Raw genomic sequence first — 15771 nt, 5'->3', positions numbered from 1 at the left:
AAATCTTTCTTGGATTGTTGGAGAAGTTTGTCATAGTTGTTTTCTTTTAATGATTTGCTTTGTGGAGTTAGCCAAATTCCTAAGTATTTAATTTTTTTTGTCACCTGTATTCCCATTGTTGTCTCTAGCTCTTTATTCTGGTCTCCTGTTAAATTTTTAGTCATTAATTTCATTTTTTCCCTGTTAATTTTAAATCCTGCGACTTCTCCAAATCGTTCTAGTTCTTCTAATAAGTTATGTCTTTTTTCTATGGGCTCCTCCAGAAAAAAACCCAAATCATCAGCGAAGGCTTGTACTTTATACTCTTCTGATTTAATCCTCAGTCCTCTAATTCTCAAATTTTGCCTAATGTACGTCAAAAGAGATTCTAGGGCAAATAGGAAAAGCAGGGGGCAGAGAGGGCAACCCTGTCTTACCCCTTTTTCTATTTTTATCGGGCCAGTTTGTTCCCCATTTATTAGAATATTTGCCTGTTGGGTGTGGTAAATTGTAGTGACGATGTTTTCGAATCTGGTGCCGAGGTTCATATTGTATATTTTTTGTATTAAGAAATGCCAATTTAAATTGTTGAATGCTTTTTCAGCGTCCAAAAACATAAATGCAAATTGTTTTTCCGGATGGGCTTCATAGAATTCTGAAATGTCTATCACTGTTCTTAAATTATTCTTAATTTGTCAAAATGGGAGAAATCCATTTTGATCTTCATGGATATGTGTGTTTAAAACCTGTTTTAATCTATTGGCTATTATAGAAGAGAATAGTTTGTAATCTGCATTCAGGAGCGAGATTGGTCTATAATTATTAATAAGTCTATGGTCTAGGTCCTCCTTCGGGATCAGCGAAATTAAAGCTCCCCTCCACGAGTCCGGCATCTTGGCTGCTAAGAGTACCTCACTGAATACTTCCAGCATCAGTGGTCCAATTTGTTCTATGATTGTTTTGTAAAGTTCTACAGGTATCCCGTCTGGTCCTGGCGCTTTATTGTTACTTTGCTTCTCTATTGCTGACTTCAGTTCGGACCATGTTATATTTTTGTTTAATAATTCTATCTTCTTCCTCTCCAATTGCTTTATCATTCGCTTCCTCTAGGTATTTCATTATTTTGTCCTCACAGACTTCTTCCTTTTTGTATAATTTCCCGAAGTATTTAAAAGTGGTCTCTTTTTTCTTCTCTATCTCCTCTTGCAAATTGCCCCTCTCATCCATTAATTGGTGTATCAATCTTTTTTCTTTTGTTTTCTTAAGTTTGTGGGCTAACCATCTCCCTGGCTTGTTTGCATGCTCAAAGTAGATCTGTTTAGTCATTTTCAGACTAATCTCCAATTTTTCTTGTTCCAGTAAATTTAGTTTGTGTTTAGTTGTTATTAACTGGTTCTGTATTCTTTGGTTTTTGGGGTTCTTTTGTAGTTGGGTTTCTAAATCTTTAATTTCTTGTTGTAGGTTATTTTGTTGGGCATACTTTCTTTTGTTTCTCATAGCATTGTAAGAGATTGTTGTTCCTCTTATAAATGCCTTCATTGTGTCCCATATATTTTGTTTTGAAGTTAGTTCATTATTATTTTCCTTTAAGAAGTTCAGTTCTTCTTTCAATTTGTTAGTATATTCTTCTTCTTTTATTAAGTGAGTGTTAAGAGTCCATCCTTTCTTTGGTTTTCTTCTACCTCTCCAGGTTATTTGAATTGGGTTGTGGTCAGCCCAGTCGTTTGGTAAGATTTCGCTATCTTTGACTTCGCTATCTTTAATTAATTCACCGTTTATCCAAGCCATATCTATTCTTGTCCAAATTTTGTGTGGGTTAGAATAATAAGTAATCTGTTCTTTTTTTGGGTTTAGTTTTCTCCAGATATCTACCAGATTCAGTTCATTCATCATATCCTTACATGGCTTCAAAAAATTCTCTTTTTCCTTTTTTGTTCTTACTCATGTTACTATGATCCTTCCGGTAGTCAGCAATAGAGTTAAAATCGCCAGTCAGACAAATATTGCCTTTTTCGAAGTCTATTATTTTTTGGTGGAGATGTTTGAAAAATTTACCTTGATCATCATTTGGGGCATAGATTACTACCAGTAAAAATGTAATGCCATTAATCGAGATTTGTACCACCAGAGTTCTTCCTTCAGGGTCCGCCCAGATTAACTCCGCTTTTAAGTCATCTCTCACATATATTGCAATACCTTTCTTTTTGTGTTTATCTGCTGGTGCTGTGAATAATTTTCCCAGTTTTGGACAATCTAGGAATTTCTCCTCACTTTTCCTAATGTGTGTTTCTTGTATGCAAATTATATCAACATTTTGTTTTATTAGTTTGGTTAGAATCCTTTTCCTTTTAGTTCTTGAATTTAGGCCGTTTATATTGATGTAAAGAATTTTCCTTCCTTCCTCCATTTACCTAAGTCTGCCTCGCTTTTTGTCTCGTAACTATACGGCTCTCTTCTTGTGGTTGATATGGGATTGTTTCTTCTCTTTCTTGTTGTAAGTTGTCTTTCCCTTGAGTTTGGACGGGTCTTTCTTCTTTGTTCCTATGGCAGTTACGATCTTCCTGCATGTTCCTTTGGGTTTCCTCCCTAGTGTGTTGATCCTCCGTGGTTGTTAGCTGTTCTAGGAAGTCTTGTGCTTGTTCTATTGAATCTACTTTAATTTTTCTTCCCTTCCACGATATTAACATCCCTTCTGGAATTAGCCATTTGAATGAGATTTCTTTTTTGTTTAAGTAATTAGCTAAAAATTTATATTCTTGCCTTATGGCCCTCACTTTTCTTGGAATCTGCTTAAGAACTATGATCTCTTTGCCCTTATATAATATTCTCTCGTCTCTGGCCATTCTAAGTATTAGGTCTCTCACGCATCTTCTTGAAAAGCGGATATGGATCTCCCTTGGGCAATTGTGATGCCTTGCGTAACTGGTGTTCACCCTATAGACTTCGTCGAATTCTTAGAGTAAGTCATCTTTCTCTTTTTCAACTAGTTCAGCCAACAAACCTGCCATTAATTGCTCTAGTTCTTCATTTTTGGATTCCTCCACGTTTTGGAACCTTAGGTATGCTGCTGCTCTGTCCATCTCAAGTTGGACCAAGGAATCTTCCATTTCTCTATTAACATTTTTAAAGTCTTCCTCAGTCCTTTCTAGGTTCCTCTCCACTCTCTATTTCTTTTATTTTTATTTCAGTTCTTTCCATGGCCAATTGCATTGTCCCAACCTTATCTTCAACTTTCTGTATATCTGCTCTCATCTCCTCTTTTAATTTACCCATTTCTTCCTTCAGTTCGCTAATATCGGCTCTGGTCTCATTGTGATTCCTAATCATAATCTCCTGCATTCTAGACATTGATTCTTGCAGGGATAATAGTGTCGCTTGTAGATTAGCATTAGTGACGATCAGTTGTTTTTCTCCTGTCAAGGTCTCTTCTATAGTTTTCTGCATTGTTGGGGAGGCAGTTGCCAAAGTTGTCGTCAAGGTCTGGGTGTTCTTCCTTCCCGTTTTCAGGGCCGTGGTTGTTGTGGAAGTCATCTCTAATAAGATTTGTTTTTGCAATTGGACAATGTTAAGAATATTATCCCAAATCACCATTCGATGTAATAGCCCCTTAAGTGTGATTACAAGTCTATTTACTAAGCTTACACACCAAGTTATTTTAGATCTCTTTCTTTGGCCCAATTTGTCGTTTAGGCAATTTAAATTCCAATTCAATAAAGTGTTATCAGATACTATACAATAGAATGTTATCAATTACTATGTATTATGTATTATATATTATTCTCTATACTAAGTTTATATACCAGAGTTAATTATATTTTACCCCAAATAAATCAATACCATATCAACTCAAACTTGTTTAAAGCTAACAAACAACTCTAGAATTTCTCACTCTATATATACCTTTATCCTATAATGTATATTAATATTTAAGGTTCCAATTAATCTGAGTCAACCCTATTTAACAGACCTTAAAATTTTTGTATATTCAAGAGACTCTAATCAGTAAACCCTAATAACTATAATAAGCAATTTGCCTTTACACCTATATTTATAATTATTATAGAGAGAAAGAAAAGACTAAGAGAGAAAGGGAGAGAGACAGAGTGCGGGAGGAAAAGGGTCTTTTAGATTTCGGGGAATCACTAGACACGTATCTGTGGGATTAGTTCCATAGAAAAACAAGTCTGAGTTGTGGCTGGCGTTTTAGTCTTATAGTCTTTCTTCCTGGGCGCACCAAAGGAGCAGGGGGAGGAAGTGCTGACTAATTGCTGTCAGCGATCAGTGATCAGTCTTTACCAGGCTTCCTTCTGTCTCTTCCTTCTTCTTCTTCCCTCTTCTTCTTCCCTTCTGCCAGCAATTGTCAGTCCACAGTCACTTTGGGTGTCCACCTCAGATTGGTCACTTTAGAGATTAGTTTTGTAGGCAATATTGCTAGAAAGAAGAGGACCTTACATATAAAAGTCAGTGTGTCACTCTCTCGCTCTCTACAGCTCGCTCTGCCCTCCTTCGCAGCTATAGTCCTCTTCTAGTCTTCTCAGGCGCTAGTCCCAGATGGCAATCCACTCCCGAGCCTCTTAAATTTCCCACCGCCTTCTTCTCTCCTTGACAATCTTTTTCCAAACGCTCCAATCCACACTTTCACTTTAAGTGTCGAGCCATTCTATCCGCGTTTATCCCCCTTTCACTTTTCGAACTGCTTTTCTAGCCACTTGTCTCCAGCTTCCCACCACTGTTACTCACAATGAAACAGGGAAAGTCAGACCGATCTCTCTCATGGCTTTTGTAGTCCTTCCGCCCTTTTCTGCTCGGATCTTTCAGGCTGTCACTTTCGCTTCATCAGTTCAGTGACAGACCGGACTTTGGAGCCGCCATTAGCTGGAGGCTGGCTCAATCGCGCTGGTCTCAGAGGCTCTTCCTTCGTTGCTGGGGAGTTGCCTTCCCCCAAACAGCAACCCGGGGGTCCTCTATTCTGACACGAAGCTCTACGGGTTTCGTGTATCCACTGGGGATCCCTCCAAACGCGAGAAGAGGTGTTCGAAAGCCACAGCTGGGCTTCTCCACCTCTGGATGTCCCTGTCCTGCCACCGGAAGTCCTTCATTTTTCAACATAATGACTAAATTAGTAGACCAGCAAAATACTGTGGACATATTTAAACTTCAGGAAGGCATTTGACAAAGTAGACCACAACCTGCTTCTTGGTAAGCTAGAAAAAAGTGGGATAGATAGCATCACCTCCAGATGGATTTGCAACTGGCTGACAAACTGTACTCAACAAATAGTCCTTAATGGGCCTAAGTCTACCTGAAGGGAAGTAAGCAGTTGGGTGCCACAAGGTGCCATCTTAGCAAAGCACAACCTACTTCTTAGTAAGCTAGAAAAAGGTAGAATAGATAGCACCACTACTAGATGGACTCGCAACTGGCTGGCAAACTATACTCAATGAGTAGTCCTTAAAGGGTCTAAGTCTACATGGAGGGAAGTAAGCAGTGGGGTGCCACAAGGTTCCATCTTAGGCCCAGTACTCTTCAATATCTTCATAAATGACTTATTGGGGGAATAGAAGGGGAATTTACCAAATTTGCAGATGATATTAACCTGGCAGGAATAGCTAACACTCTAGAAGATAGGCTCAAGATCCAGATGGATCTTGATAGACTTGAACACTGGGCCCTATCTAACAAAATGAAATTCAATGTAGAGAAAAGTAAAGTCCTACACTTAGAAAAATCAAAACCATACATATAGGTTGGGTGAAACCAGGCTTAATAGCAATAAATGTGAAAGGGATCGTGGAGTCTTAGTGGACAGCCAGCTAAATATGAGCCAGCAGTGTGCAGCGGCAGCCAAAAAAGCCAGTGCAATCCTAAGTTGCATTAACAGAGGGATACAATCAAGATCAAGTGGAGGTATACACTTTATAAAGCCATAGTAAGACCACACCTAGAGTACTGCATCCAGTTTTGGTCACCACACTATAAAAAAGATATTGAGACTCTAGAAAAAGTGCAGAGAAGAGCAACCAGGATGATTAGGGGGCTGGAGACTAAAACATGAAGAACCATTGCAGAACTGGGCTTGGCTAGTCTAGTGAAGAGAAGAACCAAGGGAAACATGATAGCAGTGTTCCAATATTTGAAGGGCTACCACAGAGAGGAAGGGGTCAAGCTATTTTGTAAAGCACCTGTACGCCAGACAAGGAATAATGGATGGAAACTGAACAAGGAGAGATTTAACCTGGAAATAAGGAGAAATTTTCTGACAGTGAGAACAATCAATCAGTGGGACAGTTTGCCTTCGGAAGTTGTGAGAACTTCATCACTTGAGACTTTCAAGAAGAGATTGGACTGCCATTTGGCAGAAATGATGTAGGGTCTGCTTGGGTAGGGGGTTGGACTAGATGACCTACAAGGTCCCTTCCAATTCTGTTAATCTGTTAATTTTGTGAAAAGGGACAAAGAAAAAATGAAACAAATTCAAATTCTAGAATGAGAAAGGAGTCAAGATGATAACATATTAGAAGTTCCTGAAATAAGTTCCTAGCTTATGACAGGACTTATTTCTTCTAGATTAATCCTATGCCACCAAAATGCTGTCCAGAGAGAAGAAAAGAATTCAGCCAGTCCCAGTAATGATTCTAGAACCAGTAATGATGCTAGAACCAACAAAGCAGATAAGGGTCAATTCCTACCTCCTGCATAGACAACAAAAAAAGTAAGGTGATCCGAATGTAAATTAGATAAAAAAATAAGTCATGTCTAAATGACATTACAGCCAAGGCAGACAACTTCCAATGATGTGCTGAATGAGTATGGAGAGTTTCATTGGAATGCTGACACCCTTGATCACCCATGGTCACCTGAAGGTTAAAGAAGAGGGGGTCAATTTATTTTCCAATGCACCAGAGGCAGGACAAGAAACAATGAATGGAAACTAATCAAGGAAAGAAGCAACCTGGAATTGAGGAGAAACTTCCTAATAGTGAGACAATTAATCAATGGTTAACAATTAACAAAAGTTTGCCTTCAGATGTTGTGGGTGCTTCATCACTGGAGGTTTTTAAGAAGAGACTGGACACTTGTCTGAAATGGTATAGGATCTCTTGCTGGAGCAAGGGACTAGAAGACCTGCAAGGTCCCTTCCAGTTCTATTCTGATTCTTTCCTAATATGGAAGCAAAAGCTATGCATGTTGACATTCCAGTGATATACTTTTATCTTATAAAAAATCTTCTAAAAATTCATTTGGAATGCCCATAAGTGGAACAAGCATAAACTTATTGTGATCTCCAATCTCGCCTCTTAAACTAAGTAGAACAATTGATTTGAAATATTTTCAATATTTTGTTGTTATTAGTTGCAAAGTCGTGTCTGACCCATCGCAATCCCTCCAGGCTTCCTGTCCCCTACCATCCCCCGGACTCCATTTAAGTCCACTGACTTGCTGCAGTGACTCCATCCAGCCACCTCATTCTCTGACGTCCCCTTCTTTTGCCCTCAACCATTCCCAGTGAGTGGAGAAAGTATTTGAGTTTCAATATTTTCAATATTTGAAAGTATTTGAGCTTCAGCAGTCAGGGTTCATCTCCTCTAGGACTGACCCGTTTGACCACCTTGCAGTCCAAGAGACTTGCAGAAGTCTTCTCCAGCACCATAGTTCAAAAGCCTCAATTCTTTGGCATTCAGCCTTTCTTATGGTTCAACTTTCACAGCCATATATTGCAAGTGGGAAACCCATAGCCTTGACTATACACACTTTTGTTGGCAGGGTAATGTCTCTGCTTTTTGGTATGCTGTCTAGATTTGCCATAACTTTCCTCCCCAGGAGCAAGCATCTTTTAATTTCTTGGCTACAGTCCCCGTCTTCCGTGATCTTGGAGCCCAGGAAAATAAAATCTGTCACTTCCTCCATTTCTTACCATCCTTTTGCCAGGAATTGAGAGGACCAGAAGCCATGATCTTAGTCTTCTTAATAATGAGTTTCAAGCTTTTGCACTCTCCTTCTTCACCTGCATCAAAAGTCTCTTTAGTTCCTTTTCACTTTCTGCTATTAGAGTGGCATCATCTACATATCTGAGATTATTGATATTTCTCTGCAATCTTAATTCCAACTTTTAATTCATCTTGCCCTGCTTTTCTCATGATGTGCTCTGAATATAGGTTAAATAGGTCAGGCGACAGTATACAACCTTGCTGAACTCCTTTCTCAATTTTGAACCAATCAGTGATTCTGTGTCGAGTTCTCACTGTTGCTTCTTGACCCGCATGTAGGTTTCCCAAGAGACAAATAAGATGGTCTGGCACTCCCATCTCTTTAAGAACTTGCCACAATTTGTGATCCACACAATCGAAGACTTTAGCATAGTCAATGAAGCAGAAGTAGAAGATTTTCTGGAAATCCCTAGCTTTCTCCGTGTTCCAGCGTATGTTGGCAATTTTGATCTCTAGTTTCTCTGCCTCTTCAAAATCCTGCCTGGTAGTTCTCGATACACTACTGGAGTCTAGCTTGTAGGATTTTGAGCATAACTTTACTAGCATGTGAAATGGGTCCAATGGTGTAGTAGTTTGAACATTCTTTGGCATTGCCCCTCTTTGGAATTGGAATGTAAACTGACCTTTTCCAATCCTGTGGCCACTGTTGAGTTTTCCAAATTTGCTGGCAAGTTGAGTGTAGCACTTTTACTGCATCGTCTTTTAAGATTTTGAATAGCTCAGCTGGAATACTGTCACCTCCACTAGCTTTGTTGTTGCTCAGACTTCTTAAAGCCCATTTTACTTCACATTCCAGGATGTCTGTCTTGAGGTCAGTGGCCACCCCATCATGGTTATCAAGGATGTTAAGCTCATTATTGTGTAGTTCTTCTGTGCAATTTTGCCACCTCTTCTTAATCTCTTCTGCCTCTGTTAGGTCCCTGCCATTTTGGTACTTTATCATGTCCATCTTTGCATGAAACGTTCCCTTCATATCTCCATAGTTTTTTGGTGTTAATTCTAGAAGGTATTGTAGGGCTTCATAGAACCAGTCAATTTCAGCACCAGTGGTTGGGGCATAGACTTGGACTACTGTGTTGTTGAATGGTTTTCCTTGGATTCGAACAGAGATCATTCTGTTGTTCTGGGGATTGTATCCCAGTACTGCTTTTCAGTGGTGCTATTCTACCAGTTTAGCCTGGTTCTGGCATACAGGTAGCACCGAAGATCAGCTGAGACTGACCAGTTCTCTCTGATGAGTTGCTGTTACACCCACCTGCCCACCTGGGCTCCCATATTGACCTTTATTCCCTGCTTTTGAAGCATAGCTGCTTTGCGTGGCACAGTAGGTTGCTGCGTGTCAGCTGTTGAAGCTACAGAGGTTGTAGGAGGTGAGTAGGAAAGCCTCTGCACATGTGCAAAGTGCACGTTTGGCATGTGCACATGTGCAAAGTGTGTGCACATGTGCAAAGCACACCCACCGAGCCAGTGGTAAGCCTCTTTGAAACCCACCACTGCTGCTTTTCCTACTCTTTTATTGACTATGAAGGCTATTCCATTTCTTTTGAGGGATTCTTGCCCGCAATAGTATACCTGATAGTCATCTGAATTAAATTCACCCATTCCTGTCCATTTTAGTTTTCTGATTCCTAAGATCAGTCTTGTTATCTCTTGTTTGACCATGTCCAGCTTGCCTCGGTTCATGGATCTTACATTCCAGGTTCCTATAGATCTTTACAGAATCATACTTTCCTTTCACCACCAGATACATCCACAGATGAGTGTCCCTTTGGCTTTGACCCAGTCATTTCATTCTTTCTGGCACTACTAGTCCTAGCCCTCTGCTCTTCCACAGTAGCATATTGGAACCTTCCAACCTGAGGGGCTCATCTTCCAGTATCATATCTTTTTACCTTTTGGTACTGTCCATGGGGTTTTCAAAGATACCGGAGTGGGTTGTTATTTTCTTCTCCAGTGGATCACGTTTTGTCAGAGTTCTCTACTATGATCTGTCCATCTTGGGTGGCTCTGCATAGCTTCATTGAGCTACACAAGCCCCTTTGCCACAACAAGGCAGTAATCCGTGAAGGAGTTTCAATATTTACCCAGTTCAAAAAAAATGTCAAGTACATTTTCCTGAGTTTTTCTGAACCATCTCTCTTCACCAGACACATGTAAATGAACACATTCATAGGGCAGATTAATCACATCCAAACTATCAAAATCTTTAAAGACTAGTTAACCCATGACCTCATCACTAGGAAAGTGACAAATAGCCCGGATCTGTAGATAAGAGCCATCAAAATGCATCCTCCCAAAATATTACATCTGCCAGACTTCCTATGAGTTAGGCCAGGGGTCTGCAACATTAAACACTCAAAAGAGTACTGCTTTATAAGCCCTAGTAAGACCACATCTGGAATACTGCATCCAGTTTTGGTCACCACATTACAAAAAGGATATTGAGACTTTGGAAAAAATTCAAAGAATCGCAACTAAGATTATTAAAGGTCTGGAGACAAAAACATATGAAGAACAGTTGCAGGAATTGGATATCGCTAGTCTAGATCAGGGATCTGCAATGTTAAACAGTCAAAGAACCATTTGGACCCATTTCCTACAGAAAAGAAAACACCGGGAGCCACAAAATCTGGGTGGGTGTGGCCAACTCAACATCACTCCTACCTAGTCACATGACCCCTCAGTGTGCCTTCCCAGGTTTTGTGGCTTCCAGTGTTTTCTGTGGGAAATGGGTCTCCCTCTTCCTTCGTCCCTCCCTCTTTCTCTTTTTTCTCTTTTTCTTTCTTTCTCCCCCTTCTCCCTCTCATTTATTTCCCCCTCTTTCCCTCTCTCTCATTCTCTTCCTCCAGCTCTCTCTCATTTCTCTCTCCTTCTCTCCCCTTCTCTCTCTCTCTCCCTCATTTGTTTCTCTTTTTCCTCTCTCTCATTCTCCCCTTCCATCATTTTCTCATTTCTCTCTCTCTCTTTCCCTTTCTCTCTCTCTCATTTCTCTTTCTCTCATGTATGCGCACATGCTCACAAGTGAGAATACCTTCTCTCCCACACAAACAGGAATACCCTCCGCAAGTGAGTGGCCAGGCTCAGCCAAAGCACAGCGAAGGTGCACCACAGTGAAGATGACCGGCTGATGGGTGAATGTGTTTGGTGAGGGCACTCTGGCTCACTCCAAGCCTGATCTCTGGGGTGGGCATGTGAGGTTGGGTGGAGTCATCCTCCTTTTCCCACTGCCCTGAACTTCTTTACTCCAAGGAGGCTGCCCCTACCAAATCTCACATGCCCACCCTGGCTGTGCTTTGGCTGAGCCTGGCCACTTGCTTGAGGAGGGTATCTCCACTCGTGCACGCCCTCCCAGCCTCACAACAGCTGGCCAACAGTCATGTGAGAAGAAGGAGGAGGAGGGTCATCTTTGGGAAGCTGCCACTGCAGCTCATGCTTGCTTCTCAGCTGCAGGCTTGTCACCCTTTCCATTGTACCCTCCTCCCAGATCCCATTCCGACCCCTCCAGGCCTCATGTTAGTGAGGTTGGCATCAGCCACAGCTGGGTTGGGCCAATATCTTGGGGCAGAAAGCAGGTCATGTAACTGAGTCAGCAGGGAGCCACAGGAGAGGAGTCAAAGAGCTGCATGCGGCTCTGGAGCCAACTTAGTCTTGGAGTTAGACTAAGCAAACTCCAAGGAAGTATATCAATACAAAGGCATTAACCTGAAGGAAAAAATAGCAGACATCAAAACTACAATTTTGACAGTCTCCCACTGCTGGTAATGATCCAGCACCCATTCAACCTTTTGACCTGCTCATCTGCTAAATCATCTCATGCCACTGCCTCTTCTCAAAGACACAGAAGTGACAAAGGAAAGTAGAAACTGATACTCCATCTTACCTCTTTCCTCTCCAAGATACAACTAAAAATGTCTCAATCATCCACTTATATGAACCTATTACCCTTTCTAAAATCACCCATCCAAATGCACAGATGCACAGTGCTTCTGTTTGACATTGAAGTGACCAGCATAAGGTCATTCTTCTAGCCTGGAATAGGATGGGTTGCTGAGTGGTTTACATTACCTAGAGATGTATGCTTTGCTGATTTCTTCTCTCTCCATATCATATTGTTCTAGAACACATGGAATGCTGGTTATCTGTATTAAATTAATTTCTTTCATTCTCAACTAAGGCAGAAACAGGAACAAACCATGGAGTCCTAGTCACCATTACGCTATGTGCCATATTAAGATCCCTCTTTTCACTTAGGACATATGCCATGGCATTGTTAGCCCAATCAATCATTGTGCTTTGTTGATTAATTGATTAACTTATATGCCCTTTCTGAGCAGAAACTTCAAATCAGACTCTTGTGGATTTAATTCAGAGCATATGATCTTGAACTTATGCTGATGAATCTAAATAAATTTGTAGTCCTACATTCTGTCAACAGTATAAGGATCACATTGCTCAAAAATGTATCCACCATCTTTAAATTCCTCAAGACAAAAGGTGGCCATTATATTCCAGCAACTCTCAAATTATTTGAAGCAAGCCAATCACATAGCTTCTATATGACACCCAACTTGATCCCTTTCCCAATGTTGTACCATTAGAGTAGTTCAGTCAAAAATTCTAAGATCAACCCTTAAAGTTCCAAAATGTGTCTCTAACACCACCCTGAGATTAGAAGTAGGTTCATGAAAGAGGAGGCTAAGTGGTAGGTGGTCTTACTCAGCTATTTTCCCCTTTAATCTTGCCCCACTTATGAGGATGAATTTTCAGTCCACATGAAGACAAAATAGCAAATAAAATATTTGCAATTCCCTGCAAGTTTTTTACTCACCATAGGTACAATTAAGCCAAAACACCCATTAAATAGTATGTTATAGTTACAGAGCATCAATTGGACCTAGCCATTTTCCAGCCATTTTTATCAGTGAACCCAATAGTTTCTGCCTCCAAATTTCATGTTATTTTTAATGAAATTTGAAGTACCAAATCACTCGACAGCCTTATTATGTCCTCCCATCAGCCATCTCTGAAGATATAAGAATATCTTCTACCCTGAGAGACAATATGCTACATACACATTTTGGACATGAAGAAACAACAATATACTACAGACACATTTTGTAATGTCAGCTTAATCTGCAAAACTAGTCTCATCTCAACATGATTGTGTGAACTCTCAGGGCATACTTTGAGAGTTACAATTTTATACCTCCCTGTTGTTTTCAGATACTGTGATGGAATGTGGATCTTCAGCAGTAGGAGAGGGAGGATTTGGCCAACTCGGAGCTTTTCCAGAAAGAAACCCAGATCAAGAGATTGTGCAGATCCAAGCAGGATGGGAAAAGTGGAAAAGGTTCAGGGACAGCCTATTCTATTCTTTGATTTGCTTGCTGAATATAAAGACAGATAGATAATTCTACGAGTTCTTCCATATAAAGTTTCTTTTATTTGGATTATATTAGGTATCCTCAAGGTAACTCATGGTTATGTTGAGATGCATCTAATGTCCAATTCTTTGCATAGTTGAAATCATAGTGTAAAAGGATAGTACTCTTTTCATCCCATAGTAGTGGATCAAAGGGGAGAAACGCCAGCACAATGCTGGTGTCCGAGCAAGAGTGAAGAAACCTCCCCCAACCCACCAAGGGTCAATTCAGTGACCAATTACTGATGTGGCCACATGACATGTACTACATTTCCCAGGACACCTTAACTACATTTACTATGATGCATTCCCTTAAGGGGACAGCTCCCAATTCCTAACTAACTACTTCAGTTCCCATTACTATATACACAGCCACATTTCTTAGTATATATCTTATAATTTAGAAAATTATAGCTTTAGATTGACAAGATTTGTCTTTTAAAGATATTACCTCTAATAAAATAAAGATCTGGATTCAATTGGATCTCACTTCTTGTCTCTGGGATGGAGCCTGATAGATTTCTTTACACTCCAGGTTGTATTTCATGCATTCATGCATTTCATGCAGTCTTGATTTTCTTATTTTTCAAGTTTCCCTGCTTCAAATTGCAAAATCTATGCAAATTTTCTTTATCTTCACTTATAATTACATTTTCCATTTAAATTTTTCTTTCTTAATAACTTCTACCTTCATATTAAGCTCCAATGCATAACATAGGCTATGGCATATATCAACTGGTTCATTTGGACTATGTTGCAGTTAAGGTCATTTTAGCAGCTTCATTAATATTCTTCATACATTTTCTTGTGAATTTTATTCAATTTTGGCAAATATATTCTCTTTTAGCTTTCTTCATTTAGTCCTTGTAAATAGAAGAGAATATTTGTAGCCCAGAGTTAAACTGTAAGATTCTTGGTGCTCTGGGAGCTTTCTTGTTTTTTTTTTGCAGGTATTAGACTACTAAACTAGGCAGCAGCAGTAGTGCTTGAAGGAAAATATGGCTTGCTCTCTTTATATATGCTAGTGGCTTGTTGTCTATAGTAATCAACACCTAGATAAGCAGAGATTAACACCAAGATTAATATTAGATCAACAATCAAGGTAAACAATACCCCATTAAGAAATCACCATCTCAGACAAACAAGCTAACAGTAAAAAACAGCCTAATCAAGATATGATCAAGACTACCTCCATCAACACTGGAGCAAGTCCCATTTAATTTTCTTGATTAAATCATAGTGCTTGGAACTTCAGTTCTTTTCCTTGCTGTTCTTCATTAATATAAATATTTTCTTCACTTTCTATTATTTATTGTTCTATAATGGGTATTCAGTAGGTCAAAATAAACTAAATTTTGAATAGTATGTTTTTCAGTTGCTTTCAGTTCAGCATTGGCAAAATATTTTTTTTTTAAAATTACATACTTTTTGTTCATAAGCTCATTAAACTTTAAGCCCAGATGTGTTATTTCCAAAGTTGGTACTTCACTTTTGAAATCAGAAGAGGATGCTGAGCCTTATAGTACATTTTATGGTGAATATCCAGGAGCCATAGAATCCAACATTAACACTTATTAATCCAGGTGATCCAGCATGAATATTTGAATTATATATTCTCACCAGTGGTGGGATTCAAATTTTTTTTACTACTGGTTCTGTGGGCGTGGCTTGGTGGGCGTGGCAAGGGAAGGATATTGTAAAATATCCAGTCAGAGTGTGGTATTTGCCAGTATTCCAAATTATTCAAAATTTCCACTACCAGTTCTCCAGAACTGGTCAGAACCTGCTGAATACCCCCTTTGATTCGCACCATATTGAAATGGGTTTTAGGAACAGATTTAGTTTGACTCTTTAGCCAAGACCTGTCTGATGGTTGTACCAGTTCAGTGTACCTTTGCATCAATTGAGCACATGGGCCAATCCATCACAATGAAAGTTGCTTTGAAGGTATGTGTGTGTGTGTGTGTGTGTGTTCTTTTATTCACAGCAATGTGAAGTCACAGTTGTATAACTAAATTTGGCTTCATACACATCAAGTTCTTAAGAACCTAGGATGTTGTTACATATCAGCATAGTTTATTAGCAGATCCAGGCAGTGTGGTTTTTTGTAATTAACAGATTAAAAATTTGTCAATGTAGATTTATTAAGTGCATTCCAAAATTATCTGGTATGGTACCAAATATGCCAATAACTGGAACTACTACAGCCGGTTTATGCCATAAACTTTCTATTTCAATTTTCCAATCTCAATATTTTGCTTTCTTTTGTTATAATCATTCTACTGCTATGTGTATTCTCTAGTTCTTTCTCTTTTATTCGGTTGTCTCCAGGTACAGCTACTTCTGGTTACTGTTAATGTTGTTATTGTTATTTCAAGTTGA

The sequence above is a fragment of the Notechis scutatus genome, chromosome Z (genome assembly GCF_049901735.1).
Source record: "Notechis scutatus isolate UNSWTSFEM ecotype Mainland chromosome Z, rNotScu1.2, whole genome shotgun sequence".
In the NCBI taxonomy this organism is placed as follows: Eukaryota; Metazoa; Chordata; class Lepidosauria; order Squamata; family Elapidae; genus Notechis; species Notechis scutatus.
This window is presented reverse-complemented; position numbering follows the sequence as displayed.